The sequence below is a fragment of the Propithecus coquereli genome, unplaced genomic scaffold (genome assembly GCF_000956105.1).
Source record: "Propithecus coquereli isolate 6110/MARCELLA unplaced genomic scaffold, Pcoq_1.0 Scaffold530, whole genome shotgun sequence".
Lineage (NCBI taxonomy): Eukaryota > Metazoa > Chordata > Mammalia > Primates > Indriidae > Propithecus > Propithecus coquereli.
In genome coordinates this window covers 957,869-980,806 of record NW_012151175.1, presented here as the reverse complement: position 1 = coordinate 980,806, position 22,938 = coordinate 957,869, and the positions used below count along the sequence as shown (strand labels likewise).

The following is a 22,938-nucleotide window of genomic DNA, read 5'->3' as shown; positions in this document are numbered from 1 at the left end:
AGTTCTATTTTTAGTTTTTTGAGGAAACTCCATACTGTTTTCTATAGTTGCTGTGCTAATTCACATTCCCACCAACAGTATACGAGCATTCCCCTTTCTCAGCATCCTAGCCAACCTTTGTTATTTTCTGTCTTTCCGATAATAGTCATTTTCACTGGGATGAGATGATATCTCATTGTGGTTTACATTTCCATTTCCCTGATGATTAGTGATGTTGAGAATTTTTTCACATAGTTGTTGGCCATTTGTATGTTTTCTTTTGAGAAATGTTTGTTCAGATCTTTTGCCCATTTTTTAATCAGATGATTTGCCTTTTTGCTATTGAGCTGTTTGGGTTCCTTGTATATCCTGGTTATCAATCTCCTGTCAGTTGAATAATTTGCAAATATTTTCTCCCATTCTCTTAGGTTGTCGCTTCACTTTGTTGGTTGTTTCCTTTGCTGTGCATAAGCTTTTTTAGCTTGATTTGATACTATTTGTCAATTGTTGCTTTTGTTTCCTGTGCTTTTGAGGTCTTATTCGAGAAATTCTTGTCCTGAAGCATTGCCCCAATTTTTTCTGCTAGTACTTTGATAGTTTCAGGTCTTACATTTAAGTTTTCAACTCATTTTGCTTTGACTCTTATATTAATAATAGGAATAAATAGGGGTCTAGTTTCATTCTTCTGCATACGGATATCTAGTTTTCCCAGCATCATTATTAAAGAGACTGTCATTTCCCTAGTATATGTTCTTGATACCTTTGTTGAAAATGAGTTAACTATAAATGGGTGGACTTATTGCTGGGTTCTCTTTCTGTTCCATTGGTCTGTGTGTTTGTTTTTATGTCAGTACCGTGCTGTTTGGGTCACTACAGCTCTGTAGTATAATGTGACTTAGGTCCATCTTTGCCTTACCCATTGCCAGCAGTCTCTGATGCTGCTTGCAAGGCCTTTCTGAACAAAGCTCGGCCACAAGGGTACAGACAGCCACCGAACATTAAAGCCCAGAAACAACTGCCAGATCAGATTTCCACCACCAGTAAAAGTCTCCTGCAGGAATGAATGTGAAATACAGACATTCTCTGATAAGGAAATTGGGAAAATTTCTCAACAGCAAACTTGCTCCAACAGAAGTGCTTAGGAAGTTTTATAGGTTGAAAGAAAAGTATTCCAAAGAGATACGTGAAACTTCAGGGATGAAGGAGGAGGAACAGAAATACAGAGTGCCTTCTCCGGTCAGGTTGTGGGGGTATTTGACCTGATGCTTGGGGGTAACACTAGAATTATGGAGATTGCACAGAGCTGTTTGCCCCAACTTTGCCTCCCCTCCAGGAAAGACTTTAATAACATCTGCTACCGACGGAGGTTTTCTGCCTGGAGGTTTTCTGCCTGACAGGAGGCAATGTTGGTCAATAGAAGAAGGATAAGCTTGGCATAAGCTTATGTTGCAATCATTGCTGTAACCCTGAAGCTTCCTTTTCCAGAAGACTTGTATCCACCTGTCTCCCTCCTTTTCTGGGACTTTCGGTCATGTTAAAATCCCTGTCATCGAAGATAGCCATCTTCTGGGCATAATTAGTTCTCTCTGTTCCCATCTCTATACTGCACCAGGCAGAAAACCTCCGTCGGTAGCAGATGTTATTAAAGTCTTTCCTGGAGGGGAGGCAAAGTTGGGGCAAACAGCTCTGTGCAATCTCCGTAATTCTAGTGTTACCCCCAAGCATCAGGTCAAGTAACCCCACAACCGGACCGGGGAAGGCACTCTGTATTTCTGTTCCTCCTCCTTCATCCCTGAACTTTCATGTATCTCTTTGGAATACTTTTCTTTCAACCTATAAAACTTCCTAAGCACTTCTGTTGGAGCAGGTTTGCTGTTGAGAAATTTTCCCAATTTCCTTATCAGAGAATGTCTGTATTTCACATGCATTCCTGCAGGAGACATTTACTGGTGGTGGAAGTCTGATCTGGCAGTTGTTTCTGGGCTTTAATGTTCTGTGGCTGTCTGACTACCATAGTTTCTCATGGCAAACCTGCAATAACAGGAATCATTGTTCTCTTAAATGTAACGTGTCCTTTTTCTCTGAATGTTTTGAAGATTTTTTTTATCTTTGATTTTCAGCAGTTTCATTATCATATGTACTTTTCTTTGAGTTTACACTGTTTGAGCTTCTTGAATCTGCTAATGTATGTTTTTCATCAAATTTTGAAGGTTTTCAGCCATTATATCTGCAAATGTATTATTCTGCATCAATTTCTTTTTTTCTTTTCTGGGGCCAATGACATGAATGTTTTCATATTGTCTCATGAGTCCCTAAGACCCTATAGTGCTTTTTTCTTTTTCTTTTCAAATGACTTTTTTTCTTTGTTGTTGAGATTGGATGATTTCTATTGATTTTTCCCTAAACTCACTGACTCTTTCCTCTGTCATCTTCATTCTGCTATTGAGCCAATATAGATTGTTTTGAATTTCAGGCATTGCATTTATTTTGTGCTACATGTTGTAATTTTGCCTTTGGTTTATATTTTTTAGTTTCTTTGATGAGAATGTCTATCTTTTCATTAACTTTAAGAATATTCACATTTACCTCATGGAAGATGGTTATAATGTGTCTGCTCTCAGGATTGGCATCAATTGATTGTATTTTTCCTTGAATTTTGGTCATATTTTCATGATTCTCTGAATGCCATGTAATTTTGGATTATATCTTTAATATTTTTAATAACATGTTGCAATATTCTAGATCCTGTTAAAATCTTCCAAGTGAATGATGATTTCTTGTTTGTGTTTGAATAAGCCATCAAGCTGTTAGGTTCAGACTGAAGTTCTGTCTCATCTTCTGTGGGCAATAACTCAATGTCAGTTCAGCTTTCAGAGCTTTTTCTACGCTATTTGGGTCTGCCTGGTGCATGAGCCATCACACAAGGTTTAGTCTGAGATTTAGGAAGTCATCTACGTCATATTTCAGTTGTGGAAATATTTAATATACTTCTTTGGATCTGTGTGCACTGCTCGGGATAAGAGCCCAGAATTTACATTAGTTCATCCCAGAATTAGAAGATGCATTCTTTAGTGCTCTTCTCTTTCTGATTTCTTCCACATGCATGGATGCCCCAGGGGCCTTTTGTCCAGTTTCTTTGTTTAGACAGATGGCGTTAGTTCAGAGCTTTAGCCTTCTGCATGGATGTGCAATCGTGCCTGACTGGAGTTGGCTTTGGAGTGTGGTGTTGCTAGAAGAGAGAGGAATACAATGTGCATTCTTCCCACAGCCTTCCACTTCTGGCACCTTCTCCTAGTTCCGCTGGCCGGGCATCCTTCGGTCAGGGCGTGAGGTGCCTGTGCGTCATCTCCATGGCAGTCCTGTATCATGGCTATGGCTGGCTTCAGAGTAGGGCAAGGAGAGGAAAGAAGAGAAAAAAGAAAAACGGAGATCCCCCTCCCATACACAATTTCCAACATGCAAGAATAAATTTTTCAGTCTTCTGACTAGAGAGAAGACCTTTTTACTCAACATCTATTGAACCGTTCTAGGATTTGGACCAGTTGGGGGTCATAATCAGGAGACAAGGGGAGAAAAAAATAAAATTGCAAACCTCCATCTCCTATGCATCATTATTCAAATTTTGACTTTAGTCCTCAATCTACTTGATATCACTTTGAGTTATAAGTAGTTTACTTTTGTATTCTGTCCACTGTCGAATGTGATCAATGGGAAAAAAGACTATAGTCAATTAACTCAATCTGTACCGGAGCCTGTAAATATTCAATGGAAAATAAATAAAATAAAAAAGCAAAGAATTGCCAAACTGCCAATATGTCGTTCTATTGCATGGAAACTATCTTTTAAAAAGTCATATGAACAATTCTGTTTTAGAACAGTCTGTCTTACAAAAATTTCTAAGGGTGTATTGGGGCTTAGAAACTGACACCCTGAATATGGCGCCCTGCTGTGCTGACTGCAGGCCCTTGGACACCAGCACACACAGAAGCAGCTGTTCTCTGAAAAATATAAACTTTTAAGAAAGCTTAAAATCTCCCCAAATTGGCTCTTCTAAGACTTATTTTTCCATTTACTTCCACTTCTTTTTGCTGCCTTCAGGACCATATGAAGGGATCTAGAAGGGACTTCTGGTGACCCTGAGACCTCTTGAGAAATAAAAAAAAAAAAAAAAATCTTTTTGTGGGGAGGTTCTCTGCCTTCCTCACAGAAACCCAAGGGTTATGGGCAGGTTCTCCTCAGGTCTCAAGTTCTGTTTCCTTTTGCACTGAGCCCCCTGATCTCCTTGGCATGTGTGTGTTGTCTTTATGTCTACATGTATGTGTATGTCTATACATGTGTTTGTATATGCCTAATGGTAACAAATTGATTTAAAAACAAACACTCATAAATTAAGTAAAGAAGTCTAAATGCCTATCGAATTCATGTGACTTTAGTAATCTTTGGTAAATAAAACTAGTTTTAAAGTTGCTGGTAAAATAAAATAAAAATGTCTTCAGAATTTCATTTATACATTTTTGCCTAGAGCTACTGGTCAGACAGGTTTATGCTGTCTCTACTAAATGTATTAAGGGCATAAAATTGTTGCTTCTGTGACATTTTTGATGCTTGCTTGATTTTTCCGTGAGGTAAAACTACTAGGGCTGGCTGCTGGGCTCCTGTAAAGCCTTGCATACATCTGGGTGCGAGCCTATGTCTTTGGTTTTGAGCTTCTATTCTGAGGTTTAGACAGGTGATCATGGTGAAGCCTGGGGACATAAGTGTGTCCACAGCCACTAGGAAGAGCCAAGCCCAATATGGCGCTGTCCTCCCTCATCCAGCTCTGCCTTCTGACCATGATAGGAGGGGTAGAATCCTCCAGGCATTGTCTTCACAGTTGTGTTCTCTGTCCTGGGCTCTACACTTGGTGTGTAAATCCAGGACCTAGATGGACCCTGCTTTTCATAGCCATCCTGCGTGCCATGTGGGTATTTAGACACAGGACAACTGTTGGGGGGACATTGGGGAGGGTACCCACGCCCAATATCTTAAAGGCCTTGGTTAAGACAAGACTGGCTGATTCGGCGTTGGCCTGGTTTTGCATTTTAAAAAGAAAAAACAACTTAAATGACTAGCTTTGTTTTCCACAAGAAATTCAAACACAATTGTTAAAAACTAGTAAATTAGGTAAATGCGAATGGAGTAAATGTTTGTAGATACACTTATAATAGTTTCAAAAATCTTTTTAGTAATTTAACACCTTGAAATCATTTTATGTTAAATTAAGTAATAAATAATCATGAAATGTCTGAGTCATTTCTAAGTTAAAACACTGAAACATTTATTATTAAGCATGAGTTTAAGTTTGTATAGTTTGAAATCTTACTTTTATGTGGTATGGTGCAGAAAAGCTAAATATATCTAGATTTGTTGATAAACTTTAAAAAATTGAGGAAACATGTTTTTAAAAGTTATAAAATGATTTTCATTTAATACTGGTATAAAAAAGTTACTTCCTAGGTTTTCAGTAAAAATTAAGATACTAGTTAAAATTATGGTTAATATATGTAATTAAAACTATTAAAAGAAAGGGAAACAATTCTGTATGCAAAGTGTACCCAAAAAGGCAAGATATGTTTTTGGTAAGAAAGTTTATAAGGAAGGCATGAGGAGGTGGTTTTGTTAAAGTAAAATTAATTTTGTCTAGTTTAGAGGTGATTTTAAGGTAGTTTAAGAATAAGTGAATGCAGGGAAAAAATGATACAGATAAAACAAAATAGATATAAAAAGTTTGCAAAAGTCAAAGAATGTGAAAAAACTTATAACAGGTTATAGAAAGTTTATGGAAATTTTACTTGTGTGGCCAAAACTGACTGAGATTGGATAGATTTGTTTATAAGTTTTTATTAAAATTAGCTTTAGTATTAAGAGTACACTAAACTAATGTTTGGTATTCAATCATGTAAACAAGATTTTCATGTAAGTATTGATAAAAATAATAAAATATTTTGCTCATTTTTTGAGTAAATTAATAAAAAAGGGAGAGAAAAAGCTTTTATGTGCCTCATGTTGTCTGATGTCTTTATTGGGTCTTCTGAGTATTTGGAAACTGAGTCACCTTATACTAAAGAGTAAAGGTTTTTGCTTTTTGAAATCTTCTGATTATGATTTTGGCCAAATGAATAACTATTATTTTAACTGACCTGTGCTCCTATTTTGATCAAGTGTTTTAAACCTTTGACATATTCTACAGGCTTACTACAATCATATTTCAAAATCTAAAATTAAGTTTTTTTGACCTCAAACTAACATTGTGATGTCGCAAATCTGAGATTCTTTATGAAAGGGAAGCCAACTTTAAAAAGCCTCTGTAAATCAGCCGGGCATGGTGGCTACTCCACTACTCAGGAGGCTGAGGCAGCAGGATCACTTGAGCCCAGGCGTCAGAAGTTCCACTGAGCTATGATGGCACCACTGCACTCCAGCCTGGGCAGAGACTCTGTCTCCAAAAAAAAAGGCCTACATGATAAATCACTATGCTTACTGCTCCTTATGTAAATAATCAGGCCAAGAATAATAAGACTAAAACTTATTTTGCAAATAAATTGGTCTTATTGGGATTGATTCTTGGTAGAAATGGCAGAATGAAGAGAGAAAAGTTATATTTCACAAAAATATGTTATTATATTCCAGCTCACTGGTTCTCACATTTTTGACTTACAATCACTAAAAATTAAATCTTCCTTTTTCCCAAGGCTCTATAAGCTGAAGCCAGCCAACTTGGTTTTGAAGAAACCCATCTTGCCTCCCCTGTGAAGAAGGGTGTATGAATAAGCATCTGTGCCCCACTGACTTATTGGATACTCATTCTCCTGCAATGCCCCCATGCTACGCATATTAAAATACAATCTGTGTACCTGTTCTCCTATTAATCTACCTGCTGTCGGATGACTTTCCACAAACTTTGAGAGGGTAATGAGGAAGTTTTCCCCTGGCCCCTACAAAAAGTTAGTCCAAAGAGGTGATTACTAAAACGACATCTGTATGTTTCTTTTGTTTAATCATGACTGAACTTCTAAATTTAGAATACAATATAGGATCACATCTTTATGATCTTGGTTTGTATTTTCAGGAATTAAAATGAAAACTAACAGCAGATGCCGAAAATATTCAAAGATTTAAAAAAGGAATATTTAAACAACCATTAAGTCAAAGAGGAAATCACAAGGGAAATTATAAAAGAGATTGAGAAAAATAAAAACAAAAACAGAAAGTATCAGACTCACAAGATACAGTGAAAGCACTACTAAGAAGGGAAATTATAACTGTAAATGGTTACATCAAAAAAAAAGAGAAAGATCTCAAGTTAACAATCTAACTTTACACTGTAAGGAACTAGAAAAAAAATAACAATTAAAGTTAGCAGAAAGAGAGAACTAGTAAAGATTACAGTGGAAGTAAAACAAAAACAGAAAAATAATAGAGAGATCAATAAAACCAAAAGTTGGTCATCAAAAAGATCAACAAAATAGACTAGATTCACTAAGGGAAAAAGAAGATGCAAATTATTTAAATGTAAAATTAAAGTGAGCATACTGCTATCAATATTACAGAAATAAAAAGGATTATAGAAGAATAATATGAACAAGTGTGTGCCAGCAAATTGGATAACCGAGATGGAATTCCTAGAAACACACAAAGTGTCAATATTGAATCATGAAGAACTAAAAAATATGAAGAGACCTCTAATTAGTAGACATATTAAATCAGTCATCAAAACCTCTTCACGAAGAAAAACCCTAGATCAGATAGCTTCACAGGTGAATTCTATCAAATACTTAAAAAGCATTAACAATCTTTCTGAAACTCTTTAAAAAAATTGAAGAGAGGGAATACTTCCAGATAACATTCTATGAGGCCAGCATAACCTTGATACCAAAGCCAGGTTGAAGCACCACAAGGAAAGAGAGCTACAGACCAATATCCCTGATGAATACTGATGCAAAAATCCTCAGAAAAACATATAAACAAACTGAATTCTACAGCATATTAAAAGGATTATACTCCAGGACCAACTGGGATTGACTCCTCAAATGCCAGGATGGTTGGACATACAAAAATCAATGTAATACATCACATTAAAAGAATGAAAAACAAAACCCACACAGGATCAGCTCATTTGATGTAAAAAAAAAAAAGCATTTGACAAAATTCAACAAACTTTCATGATAGAAAGACTCAACAGTCTAGGAATAGAAGGAAGCTATTTTAACATAATAAAGACTATGTATAAAAAAATCCGCAGCTAGCATCATATCCAATAGTGAAACTTTGAAAGCTTTTCCTCTAAGATCAGGAAGAAGACAAGGATGCCTGTTTTCATGACTTCTAGTCAACACAGTATTTGAAGTTTTAGACAGCAATGAGGTAAGAAATATTTTTTAAAAAGCATATAAATTGAAAAGGAAGAAGTAGAATTATCTTTGTTGGCAGATGAGATGGTCTTATATGCAGAAAACCCTAAATATTCCACACATACAAAAAAAAATCCCTGTTACAACTAATAAACAAATTCAGTAAAAGTTGCAAGATACAAAATCAACACCCAAAAATCAATTGTATTTCTATACACTAACAATAAACAATCTGAAAAGGAAATTAAGAAAACAATTACATTACCAATAGAATCAAAAAGAATAAAATAGGAATAAACTTAACAGGAAACCACTGAAAACCACAAAACATTGCTGAAAGAATTTTTTTTAAAATACACAAATAAACGGGAACACAATTGTGTTCAAGGATTGGAAGAATTAATATTGTTAAAGGCCAGGCGTGGTGGCTCACGCCTGTAATCTTAGCACTTTGGGAGGCCGAGGCGGACGGATCGTTGAGCTCAGGAGTTCGAGACCAGCCTGAGCAAGAGTGAGACCCTGTCTCTACTAAAAAAATAGAAATAAATTAGCTGGACAACTAAAAATACATAGAAAAATCAGCCAGGCATGGTGGCACATGCCTGTAGTCCCAGCTACTCAGGAGGCTGAGGCAGAAGGATCCCTTGAGCCCAGGAGTTTGAGGTTGTTGTGAGCTAGGCTGACGCCACAGTGCTCTAGCCCAGGCAGCAGAGTGAGACTCTGTCTCAAAAAAAAAAAAAAAATTGTTAAAGATGGTAATAGTATCCATAATGATCTACAGATTCAATATAGTCCCTATCAAAATCCCAATGGTATTTTTTGCATAAATAGAAAATCCATCTTGAAAGTTGTATGGTATTTCAGGTAATCCCAGATAGAGAAAACGATCTTGAAAAATAAGAACAAATTTGGAAGATTCACACTTACCGATTTCAAACCTTATCTCAAAGCTACGGTAATTACAACAATATAATAATGATATGAATACAGACATATTGACCAATGAAACAGAATAAGAGCCCAGAAATAAACCCTTGCATATATGACCAAATGATTTTTGACAGAGGTACTAAGACCATTTAATGGGGAAAAGACTCTTTTCAACAAATGATGCTGAGTAAACTGGATATCTACATGCAGAAGAATGAATTGGACCATTACTTTATGCTGCATATAAAAATTAACTCAAAATGGATCAAAGACCTAAGCCTAAAGCTAAAACTATAAAATTCTTAGAATAAAATATAATTGAAAAGCTTCATGACATCGGATTTGGCAATGATTTCTTGGATATGATAACAAAGCAGAGACAACAAAAGAAAAAAATAGATAAACTGGACATCTTCAAAATTAAAAACTTTGTGCATCAAAGGACACTATCAAGAAAGTAGAAAGACACCCCGCCAGACGCCTCTCCGGGCACCAGGACCGCCCCCAGCGAGGCTGGAGCCTATCCCCCAGGCTGCTCTCCCCTGCACCTCGGGGCAGGACTGCGCCTTCGTGGGGATCCTTACCCAGCCGAACTGGTGATGGGGAATCAATCATTGATGGCCATGCCCCATCTGGTGAGGGCAGGAACCCGCGGGGAGGGGAAAGGGGGAGAGAAGGGGCCCAAGGAGAGGCGGCGCTTCGCTCCTGGACTCCAGGCCTGGGACGTGACTCATAGTCTTGCCCCATTCGCCCTTCTGCCCTGGGGATTGGGGGGGGATCGCGTAAAAGGGGTGCCAGGGTCGGAACGGGGTGCCCATCCAGGAGAGAGACTTCCAAAGTCTGGTGTCTTTTCCTCTAAGGCTGCTGTGTAGTTATGAGGATGGCAAAGCTGAAGACCAAGTTGCCTCTCTCAATGGAGGAAAAAGAAAGGCTAAGTGGACCGGGAAACACAGCTCTTCGAGGTGGTTACCGCTCTAGAACACGGGGACTCCGCTCTGGTATGGGCGTTCATTGCTCTAGCCCCATTGGAATCTTCTCCCCCAAGAACAATTGTTCCCTTTTACAAAGTCTTTCAGGATAGAAGAAGGGGCACAACCAATTTCACTGTCTAAGGGGACATTTCCGGTTCTATGAGGTTGGAAGGGGAACACAGAAAGGATGGAGCGCGGGTGGGTGAGGCACAGCCCCTTCAGAGAAGCAAACCTGAGCATTATGGAACCTTGTTCTGGGCCAGGCTCCGTGGCTCACGCCTGTAAGCCTAAGAAAAAGAAGAACGAAGGAAGGAAGGAAGGAAGGAAGGAAGGAAGGAAGGAAGGAGGGAGGGAGGGAAGGAAGGAGAAAAGAAACTTTGTGTCAAAACTGAATTTGATGACTGGGACAGGAAAGAGATAACTACCAGTTCGGGGCAGGGGGCTGTGAGTGAACTTTTTCAGAGGAAGAACTAGAGAATCCTGGAGAAATCTCTGCGCTGAGTATTTGGAACATGTTCTTTTTTGGGGGGGAAGGTATTTGGAATATTGATAGAACTTCTTCAAGAGTATTATCAGAAAAACGCAATAAAATTAACAGTGTCGCGGGTAAAGAGGGGGCAGATGTGGCAGCTTTGTATCTCTTCTGATACTTCTCCCCCTCCTGACTCAATTTTCTCTGCCACCAAATCACTGTGTTGTTGATAATCCACATCCCTCTCTGGACCTCAATTTCTACAGATGTTGTTTGAGAAGTTAACTGGCAAAATCCTGCTCTAACGCTCTACAACTTAACTACATCCAACTTCCGGAGTCCATCTAACGGCATTCTTTCTAGCTGGCAGTGTTCCTGTCTCCTGACAGTGCAATCCTTGTCTTCCCCGAGGCTGGAAATTGTTGAAGATGGGAAGCGCCCTGGACCAAACCTGAACTGCAGCCTGCTGTCCCACAGGTGTGAACAAATAAACACGTGTCTTTAAAAAACCACAACCCCCAAGAAGCTTTAGGGCTTTCAGAGGGGCGGGGTAGCGCATGCTTGATCCCTCTAGAGGAGCAATTTAAACTAAACTACCGTTCTGGGGGGTGCCACTCTACAGATTATCCAATCAGCTCTAAGTAAAAAGTATCGCGAGTCTTTGGTGAGATTTGGCGCTATAAGCCCGTCGAAACGGGCCTCAGAGACCCTTTTCACAAGATGGCGCTAAAGGCAAAGAAGGAAGCTCCTGCCCCTCCCAAAGCCGAATCCGAAGCAAAGGCTTTGAAGGCCAAGAAGGCAGTGCTAAAAGGCGTCCACAGCCACAAAAAAAAAAGAAGATTCATACATCACCCACCTTCCGGCGGCCAAAGACATTGCGACTCCAGAGGCAGCCCAAATGTCCTCGGAAGAGCACCCCCAGGAGAAACAAGCTTGACCACTATGCCATCATCAAGTTCCCCTGGACCACTTAGTCTGCCATGAAGAAGATAGAAAACAACAACACACTTGTGTTCATTGTGGATGTCAAAGCCAATAAGCACCAGATCAAACAGGCTGTGAAGAAGCTCTATGACACTGACGTGGCCAAGGTCAACACCCTGATTAGGCCTGATGGAGAGAAGAAGGCATATGTTCCATTGGCTCCTGATTACCATGCTTTGGACGTTGCCAACAAAATCGGGGTCATCTAAACCGAGTCCAACTGGCTAATTCTAAATATATATATCTTTTCACCTAAAAAAAAAAAAAAGTAAAAAGAGAAGCTATGAAAAGAGAGAAAATATTTGTAAATCATGTATCTAAAAAGGGATTGATATTCAGAATATATAAAGAATAGTTAAAACTCAATAACAAAAAAGCAAACAACACAATTAAAAGTGGGCAAAGGACATATTTCTAAAGAAGATATATAAATGGCCAGTAACCGCATGAAAAGATCCTCAGCATCACTAATCATTAAAGAAATACAAAACAAACCACAATGAGATACCACTTCACAACCATTAAAATTACTATTACATAAACAACAACAACAAACCAGAAAATGCCAAGTGTTGGTGAGGATGAGGAGAAATTGAAACACTTGTGCACTACCGATGGGGGTGTAGTCATTGTGTAAATGCTGTAGTCATTGTGGAAAACAGTATGGCCGGTCCTCAAAGAATTAAACCTAGAATTACGATATGATTCACCAGTGTTACTTCTGGGTATATATGTTTTTAAAAAAAGAAAGTACAGACTTAGATATCTGCACACCAATGTTCATAGCAGCGTTAGTCACAATAGCCAAAAGATTGAAACAACCCAAATATACATAAAATTGAATGGACAAACAAAATGTGGTACATATATACAATGGAATATTATTCAGCCTTAAAAAGGAATGAAATTCTGGCACACACTAAAACATGAATGGACCTCAGAGACATTATTCTAAGTAAAATAAGCAGACACAAAAGAAAAAAATGTATGATTCCACTTCTATAAGTTTCCTGGAATAGGCAAATTCATAGAGCTAGAAAGCATACGGGTAGTTGCCAGAGGCTGGGGGGACAGGGAAATGGGGAGTTATTATTTAATGGCTTGAGAGTTTTAGTTTGGGATAATGAAAATGCTTTCAAAATGGGCGGCAATGATGGCTGCAAAACAATGGAATGTACTTAATGTTGCTGAACTGTACACTTCGAAATGGTTAAAATGGTAAATTTTATGTATATTTTACCACAATAAAAAAAACTAAAAAGAGAAGTATAAAAATGTCTTTTTGCCAACAGATATGGTAATTTAGAGGAAATATTTAAATTTCAAAACACAACTTTTCAAAATTGACCCGAGAATAAATGGAAAGTTGGAATACAAATATGTATTTCTTAAAGAAGTTTAAACCATAACTTAGAACTCCCCAATAAAAGAAAGCCTAAGTCCACATGGCTTCAGTAGTATAGTCTATGAACTATTTAAAGAAAAATACCCATCCTACCCAAACCAAAACCAAGCCTTGCTCCTGCTGCAGCGGCCGGCGGGAGTACCCCTTGCTGCGCCCGGCAGATGCAGGGTGCGGCGGGCCGGCGGGAGGCGCAGGGAAAGGTGGAGGCCGGAGCAGAGAGGCCGCAGGGGCTGGGAGAAGGGAGGAGGCCAAGGAGGCCGCTGTGCAAAGCTCCTGGCCAGAGCCCCCAGGGCAGAAGCTGTGACAAAGGCGAGAGCTGGGGCTCCACAACCTACTGCGGGCTGCGGCCGGGTTGGGCAAGGACGCGCAAAGGATGTGTCACCAGCATCAGCCAGTCCTCCTGAAAGCTTCGTCTGGCTGGTGGGGACAGGAGCAGGGGTGCTCTTCTCGAAGAGACCTCTTTGGAAGCATCTGAAGTTCCCTTGCCCCTGTCTCTCCTGTCCCTTGCGCCTGAACTCACTTGGTGGTGAAGAGTCCAGTCCCTTTTCTCTCCCAGTGGTGAGCTCCAAGCCCGGGTGTCCGGGCTGCACCTGCAGACTGGGAAAGAATATTCGCGAGCTGCCGAATCGACGCGTGTGGTTTCTAATACGTGTTTATCTCCCTAAGCGCTGGCCTCGGCTCTTCCAGGCGATTCCACTTCAACGATGTTTCAAAGTCTATTTCGAGAAGGAGACTTAGTTTCCCAATTGGGATTTCCCCTTTGCTTAGGATGTTCCTAACCAAAGGATGAAAATGGAATGTGGTGGATACTTGTAGGAATTAAGAGTCCTCTGTCTAATGCAGAGGTTATTCCTAAAACATTCAAGAAATATAAGAAATACCAGAATTCCGTATAAAGCAATTATTCCTGCGTACCTGGCGTGTGCATATTATCTAGTATTGATTCAGTGCGTTCTGTGCTGTAAAATTAGTGCCATCTTGACAGTAGAGGTAGTCGCTTGGTATATTGTGCTTATTTCTGATATGTTTGAACCTCATTTTCTGGCACTCCAAAATTGCCACTCTGTCGGTATTCTTACAAAAAATGTTCTTAGTTTCTTTCTCTTGGCTTTGAGCTTGTGACAAAGATTGGGTGGGTTAAAATCTCTTCTATGCAATATGACTAACTTCCTGTGCCCTCCCTTTTTCTTCTTTCTGGGACCAGTAATGCGAATCATGTGATTTTCCTTCAGTGTTTCTGTTGGTGTGTCAGTCAAAAATTGAAGGAAAAAAACCTTGTTGATGACTGCTAACATTCCTAGTATTCAGCGGTCCTGAATTATTAGGTAATTTTGAGTATATTAAAATCTTTTACGTACTTAGAAATGACCAGACTGATACTTGAATTTTCCACCTGCTAAAATTTTGATACTGGCTGGAAGATCAGCTTATTTTCTACATTTTAATACTTAATTAGCCTTCCGGTTGCCTTCAGCCACAACATAGTGTGTGGTAGGTCTGCGTATACCAGTGGTCTTGACATGAGAGGGGGTATCGGTGATGCATCAGAGGTCTTTGGATAGATAGGTTAATACTTCTAATTACCTGTCGGGAAAAAGTCCTTAGTTCATATTAATATTATAAACAGTTATTAAGGTACCAAAGAATAAGAGTTGTAAGGCAGTTTTTCAGGATCCTAGTGTCATTATGTAATTGTTAGGATTAACTCTGTGTGACTGTATTTGTATTTCAGAGACCACACTTGCTGAGTGTTTCCATGGGCATTTTTATCTTCACATCTGCAAAGCCGAATAAAAAGTTTTGTAGTTAAATAACCTTTAGAAGTCATTCTAAGACTCCTCAGGCAGATTGCTGTCTCTGTTTCTGATGTTACTTGTGGAGGTAGAATGTGGGCTCTTTTCCCAAGTCATCGCATCCTTCTCTCCAGTGCTCTTTTTTTTTTTTTTTTTTGATAATAGCCTTTCTTTTTTGAGTTAACATAATATATTTTGTTTGTTTGTTTTTTGAGACAGAGTCTCACTCTGTCTCCCATCTAGAGTGCAGTGGTGTCTGCTTAGCACACTGCAACCTCAAACTCCTGGGCTCAAGAGATCCTCCTGCCTCAGCCTTCTAAATAGCTGGGACTACAGGCTCATGCACCAACACGCCCGGCTAATTTTTTCTATTTTTAATAGAGACGGAGTCTCACTCTTGCTCAGGCTGGTCTCGAACTCCTGAACTCAAACGATCCGCCCGCCTTGGCCTCCCAGAGTACTAGGATTACAGGCATGAGCCACCTTTCCTGGCCTTGAGTTTATATTTGATCAATCATGAGCTTATTTATGCTGCAATTTGGAGTGTCGTGACACTTTAGAAGGATTGTTGATTACTCTCCCCAATAGAACATAATATTAGAGACTTTCCATCCCCTTCTCCTTCCTCCTTCCTCCTTTTCTTCCCTTCCTCCTTTCCCTTCCCCTTCCTCTTCTCTTTTCCCTGTCCTTCTCCACTCTGTCCCTTCTAATAAACATTTATTACAAAAAGAAAAAAACCAAAAACAGCAAAAAACACTTTGACTTTAACACCGTGAACAAAAATTAACTCAAAGTGAATCATAGACATAAATGGGAAAATTATAACTATAAATTTTTCTAACAGAAAACATACTAGTCTTCATGAACTTGGAGTAGGTAAAGTTTTCGTAGGTAGGACACTAAACTGCCCCAACATTAAAAAGAAATGATGTATTAGTCTTCCTTAAAATTAAAAATTTCTCTTCAATAAAATATACCGTTAAGAAAATGAAAAAGCAAGACAGTGATTTAGAGAAAATATTCTCAATACACATATCTGAAACATTCATATCCAAAATGAATCAACAATTCCTATACAACTCCTCAAAAATAAAAACAAAATTAAATTTAAAAGAAAACAAAATTTGCCAAGACCTGCACAGGCACATCGGAAAGGAAGATATCTGAATGGCCAATAAACATACGTCAGAAGCGCTCAACATTATTAGCCATAAGGGAAATGCAAATATAATGCGCATTGTGATACCACTGACACCTACCAAAATGGCTGCGAAGCGTCGTTTGTGGGAATGTGGAACAGTGACAAAGCCTGTAATGCCGACCAAAGTGTAAAATGGAAAACATGCTGGAAAACTCTTTGATAAGTCTGAATGTTCTTACAGAGATTTGGACCAGAACAATCATAGCAAATTTGCTTCTAGTTGCCAAAAGCTGGAACGAATGAAATGTCCAGCACAGAAGCTCTCAACAACAAAACGGGTGTGTTCGTGTTAATGGAAAATTACTGAGTAATAAAAACAACAGATCAAGACATGCAACATGAATGAGTCTCAAAAACATTATGTTGTATAAAAGAAGTCAGACCTCTAAGAATACATATCGAATGATTTATGGTAACTTTAAAACCAGATACAACTCATCTATGGTAATAAAAATCAAAATAGTGGTTGACTCTGGATGGGAAGGGATTGAAATGAGGCAAAGGAAACATTCCACGTTATGGAATATTCTCTATCGTAATCGAAGTGATAGTAACAAGATGTAGACAGCTCTCAAAACTCATCAATCTGTACTTTTAAAATTTATATATGTTACTGTATATAAATTATGTACCTGTACTGCTTCCATATAAAATTTAAATATTGAAAAAAATAGTGTTCAAGTGTGCTTACAGACTTTTCATGTGAGTAATTACTACTTCATTCATAACTTTTTGTTTATTTGCACTTGTAACAATAAAAAGTTATAAGTATATTGTGGTTCTCTGTATGTACTGCAGTAATTGACTGTTCACGTACACATAATATACAATGTGTACAGTTTTAACAATATTTTTGCCAAATTGACTTTACTGATAAATGAGTATATTTGTTGAAATATATCTTTGTTGACTCATCATAAAAATGGGGTAATATATATTGTACTCATTTTAATTTTCTAGTGAATAATTTTTATTGTATTTTTCAAAAGTAACAGTTTGGGTTGATTGAAAATGAAAAGAAAGTATGGGCCTTTCCCATAGATAATGTAAAAGTATCTATCTACAACATATAAATGAACAAGAATTAGTGTACAAATATTAGGAAATATTAAGATTTACAGATCAATAATTAAATATTTCCAATCAAAAGCAGCCAAAAAGAATGAACAAGTATTTCACAGAGTAGAAAATACAATTTGCCTATAAACATCTCAATAGAAGCTCAGCTTCATTAATCAGAAATGTAAATTGAAAAAAGAAAGGACAAAAGAAATAAAAAAACTCTGACAAGGCTACATACTGTGTGATTCCAACTATATGACATTCTGGAAAAGGCTAAACTATGAAGACAGTAAAAAGGTCAGTGATTGCCAGGGCGTTTCAGAGAGGAAGGGAGGGAGGAACAGGTGGGGCACAGAGGATATTGAGGGCAGTGAAACTCTTCTGTAGGATACTGTAAGGACAGACTTATACGTCTATACAATTGGTGACTCTCACGACACTCGGCTCTCCTATACATTCTTGGCCCTTACTGGGTATTACTGGGTCTATTTAGCAGAATATTCAGGACATTGGATTGGCTGCCTGGCATTCTTCTTGAACTAAGAGTCAAGTAAAGAACTCAGAGAAATACTTTTCCATATTGTTTAATGAATTGATTCAAAAGGATATTAAATGGTAATTTCCTCTTATCTCAGAATTTGGGTTGGTGCTCAAGACAAAGGACAATAATGAACTGAATTCATAATAATTCCAACACACTGATTTGTTACTTAGCTGTATCTATTCTGCTATTTATTGTGGACTTTGCTTCAATTACTACATTTTCTATTCCTACCGTCTGTACTTGGTCCTTTTTTCACTTTCCGTGTTTTGTTCTTATTGCATATTGCTTTTTACCTTTCCCTTTATCATGTACTACACTGGGATTTCTTAAACTCCTGACCTCAAGCGATCCTCCCACCTCGGCCTCCCAGAGTGCTAGGATTACAGGCGTGAGCCACCGCGCCCGGCCTCATTGGGATTTCTAAGTACAGTTAAGTTGAGATCTCTGACTAAAAATGTATCTCCTGCATTTAAAGGCGCTCTCTAGAATATGAACTTTAACTCTTTGAGCTACAAACAAAAATACACTAGTACAAAATGTACAGAATTATCACAGCATATAACTAGTTTGTGGAAATCCTCTCCTGGAACCTCAGGTACCTTGTTACACCCATTTGTGAAAGATTAAAAGAAAAAGCAATGCCTTGTGATCTGACTTCGCCATTATACAATTCATTCGTGTAACAAGAAACACATGTCCCCTAACTCTATTGCAATAAAAATGAAAGAGAGAGGCAGCATAGCATAATGGTTTTAAGGTCATGGACTCTGGAGCCAAACTGCTTAGGCTCAAATTTTGTCTTTCTTACTTTTTATGCTGAACAATTGCTTAAATTCTGCATTCCTTACATTTCTTATCAGGAAAATGAGAATAATAACATACATAACTTTTAGGATGGTTTTAATGGATGGAATGGGTTAATATTTGTAAATTGCTTAGAAAAATGCTAAGCGATAAATAAAATATTGATGATAAATTGGTTTCTATGACATTCTTTCAAGAAAAAATTAGGGAAATGCACTTTGTTTTTTATTGACTCGTTGGAATTGTACTTATTTATGGGCTACAATTTACAATGTAACATTCGATACATATATATGTTGCATAATGATCAAATCAGGGTATTTAGCATATCCATCACCTCATGCATTTATCATTCTCTTGTGATGAGAACATTCAAAAACCTCTCTTCTAGCTATTTCGTGATATACTGTACCTTACTGTTAATCATCTTAACCATCATCACCCTGCTATGCAATAGATTAGACTTACTGTTCCTGTCTAATTGTAACTTGTACCCTCTCCCCGCCTTTCCCTCCACTCTCCCCTCCCCAGTCTCTGGTATCCAGTGTTCTAATCTCTGCTTCTGTGATTTTATCAACTCTTTTTGTTTGTTTGTTTTTAGATTGCACATATAAGGGAGACCATGCAGTATTGTCTTTCTGCGTCTGCTTATTTCATTTAATATGATGTCCTCCAGACATAATATGTATCCTGCTCTTGTTGAGTTTGATGTTCTTACATTAGGTCAAGTTCATTAATCATGGTCAAATTGCCTATATCTTTTACTAATTTTTGCCTTGCTTGTCTAATTGTGTGTCTGTCTTTCTTTCTTATGTTTCATCAGTTTTTGCTTCACATATCTGAAGATTAACAAATTGAATATATAACATTATATACTTACTATATTTTCCTGGAAATTGAATCTTTTAGGTTATAAAGTATCCCCTTTTATTTTCATGATGATTAGTTTTATGTCATTTAGTTAGACTATAGTACCAAGTTATTCAATTAAACACTCACCTAGGCTGCTGTGAAGGCATTTCGTCGAAGCCCTTAGCATACGCAATCGGTTGGCTTTAAGTAAAGGAGATTACACTCAATAATTTAGGTGGGCCACATCCAATCACTTAAATGGTTTTAAGAGAAAAAACTCACGTTCTTCTTCTGAAGAAGAAATTCTCCTACCTGAAATGAGAGTTTCCAGCTTGTCAGCTTGCCCTCCTGATTTCGGACTTCCTGGTCTCCACAATCATGTAAACCAATTCCTTGAAGCCCTCTGTCTGTCTGTCTGTCTAGCTATATATCTATCTGGAGTATCTACTACTTACTGGCTCTTTTTCTCTGAAGAACCCTGACTGATACAATCTCTGATGATACTATTTACCTCAAAGTCTAACTTACCTAAAATTTATATAGTAGCTGTTATACCAGTAGCTGTTATCAGCGTTTGCATGATATATTTTTTCTTTTTATATTTTAACATTTTTATATCCTCATATTTTAGATCTTTATATTTTAAACATCATATAGATAAGGTATTTTTAAAAATTGAATATGATAATCTTTGTACTTTTTAATTAGAATGCTTTTTCTACATATAATTAATTATTGATACGTTTGGTTTTACATCTACCACTGAACAATTTGCTTTTTTTTTGTTGTTGAGACAGAATCTTGCTCTGTTGCCTGTGCTAGAGTGCCGTGGCGTCAGCCTAGCTCACAGCAACCTCAAACTCCTGGGCTCAAGCTATCCTCCTTCCTCAGCCTCCTGAGTAGCTGGGACTACAGGCATGCACCACCATGCCCGGCTAATTTTTTTTATATATATATATATATTTTTTTTTAGTTGTCCAGATCATTTCTTTCTATTTTTCAGTAGAAACCGGGTCTTGCTCTTGCTCAGGCGGTCTCGAACTCCTGACCTTGAGCGATCCACCCTCCTCGTCCTCCCAGAGTGCTAGGATTACAGGCGTGAGCCACTTTTTTTTTTTTTTTTTTTGAGACAGGGTTTCACTCTGTTACCCTGGGTAGAGTTCAGTACCTCGCTGCAACCTCAAACTCCTGGGCTCAAGGGATCCTCCTGCCTTAGCCTCCCAAGTAGCTGGGACTACAGGCGCCCACCGTGATACCTGCCTAATTTTTCTGTTTTTCAGTTGAGACGGGTTCTCACGCTTGTGCAGGCTGGTCTCTAACTGCTGAGCTCAGGCGATCCTCCGGCCTTAACCTCCCAGAGTGCTAGGATTATAGGTGTGAGCCACTGCCGCCGGCCTATTTGCTTTCTTTTTGATCTACCTGTTTAGTATCCTTTTTTATGTCTTCTGTTGTATTGATTAATATTTATTTACTAACCAGTTTTTCCATTTATTGGTTTGTTGTATATACATTCTTACAGCATTTTTTGTTGGTAAGTCTACCGATTAATACATAAATCTGTAAATTTTCAAAATCTTTTATGAATTAATTCTCATTTTCTCTCCAGAACATGCAAGAATTTTAACATTGTTTGTACCTCTCCTCACATTCATGATATATGAATTGTGATATATTTAAATTCAGTCTATGTATGTATGTATATCATCAATCTATCTAAATAAAACTCTGTACTACTTATTGGAATAATGATTTTATATATATTCATTTAGATTCCGAGAGTTACCCCTTTTCATTGATCTTCATTTATTGCTACTTCTGAAATTATTTTTCCCTCCACAGAAACAAAATTTCTTCAACGTTTCCTTGTTGGTGGACTTGCTGATGATAAATTTGTAATTTTTGTTTGCCCGAAAATTATTTTATTTACATTTATAAATAATATTTTCCATGAATATATAATTCTCGCATGACTTATTTTTTTTTCTGCAGCATTTTTAGATATCATTCTATTGTTGTCAGGTCTTAATTGCTTGAGAATTCCTCTGTCATTCTAATTGATACTTCTTTGAAGGTGTTAATTTGTTTTCACTCGTTTTTTAGGAAATTTTTATGTTTTAAAGAATTTTGTATTTGGTTTTTACAGTTTAACTATGATATGATCAGGTGTGGTTTTAATTTCATTTAGCCCTGCTTGAAGAGAATAGATTTTTTGTCTATTTGTGGCTTAGTGTCTTTCATTACATTTAAAAAATTCTTTGTCCTTATTGCTTTAAAAATTGGCTCTTCTCATTCTCTCCCTTCTCTTCCTCAGATTACATCTATATTAGATTCCTCATTGCACCCTCTGTCTGCATTTCTCTCTCTCTCTCTCTCTCTCTCTGTATTTTCCATCATTTTTTTTTTCTCTCCAGACATTAGGCTGTATTTTCTTCTGACGTATCTGCAAGTTCAGACATTTTCTCCTCAATTATGTTAATTTCAGAATATTCATTTGGCTATTATTTACAGTTTCTGCAAAGTTCCCCATCTTATTTTTTATTTCTAATTTTTTTGAATTAAGAGATGAATTTCCAAGTCCATCTGCTCTTTTTTAAATCTAATCTCCTGTAAATCTCTTTCTACAGTCTGTTGTTTTCCTTGATATTAGATCATGTGCCTGGACGTTTTTTTAGTGACCTCTAGAGATCTATAAAGATGGTATAAATATTTTGAGGCCTAAGATGACATTTTCTTCTTTTTAAGGGATTATTTAATTTTCTTTTGTTTGGGCAACTAAGGGCACAGAAAATCCTGAATCTCTTTAATTCTCTTTCGGGGAATTTTCCTCATAAGTCAACTATAAAAGTCAAATTAGTTACTACAAACAAGGTTTTTAAAACATTCTTGACACTAGTAAATGCTCAGGGAAATTTGTATATTATTTATTTGCATGAAAAATGGTGCAAAACACGGTCACCATTAATGCACCATTAAACGTTAATGGCAATTGTTAGCGGTTATTGGTATTTCAGTGATTTCTTTCACTCCTCTTGTATGCTCCAGATTATTTGATTTTTTAAAAAACTGAGAATTCTTTTAAAAACCAAGCTGCATTTTTAGAAATTAGTATAATATATAGAGAAAGAGGAAGTTGAGTATATTATGGAGAATGATTTATTAAGAGGAAATAAATTTGTGTTTACAGTGGCTCTGGGTGAAAGTCCCTGGGCAGACCCTGTTGTAACAGCCCGGTGTCAACGCAGTCCTTTGTGAAGCTGGATAGCAGAACTCCCAGGTAGAGACGCTCACCGTTTGAAATGTGGTCTGTAGCTGTGGAGATGAGTCAGGCAATACAATCACTGTAGAGAAAAGATCATCAAGGCTATTAAAACAAGTGATATACACAAAGGAGACAGATTCAGATAAAGTTTCAGACCTAGGAGGCCATAGAGCAAAGGCCTGAGTTCCGGCTCTCAGGAGTCCTCCAGCGTAATGACCTAGGCACAGCTGAAAGGCTAAAGAGGAAGATAAAGAATCCATATGAGATCATAAAATCAAGGTGCCCTTCTGGA

The 22,938-nt window shown here is 37.7% G+C and overlaps 1 pseudogene; it reads left to right on the top strand.

The window, feature by feature from the left end:
- Positions 1-11,462: 11,462 nt before the first annotated feature.
- LOC105820618 lies at positions 11,463-11,935 on the top strand (annotated as a pseudogene).
- The last annotated feature ends 11,003 nt before the right edge of the window (positions 11,936-22,938 follow it).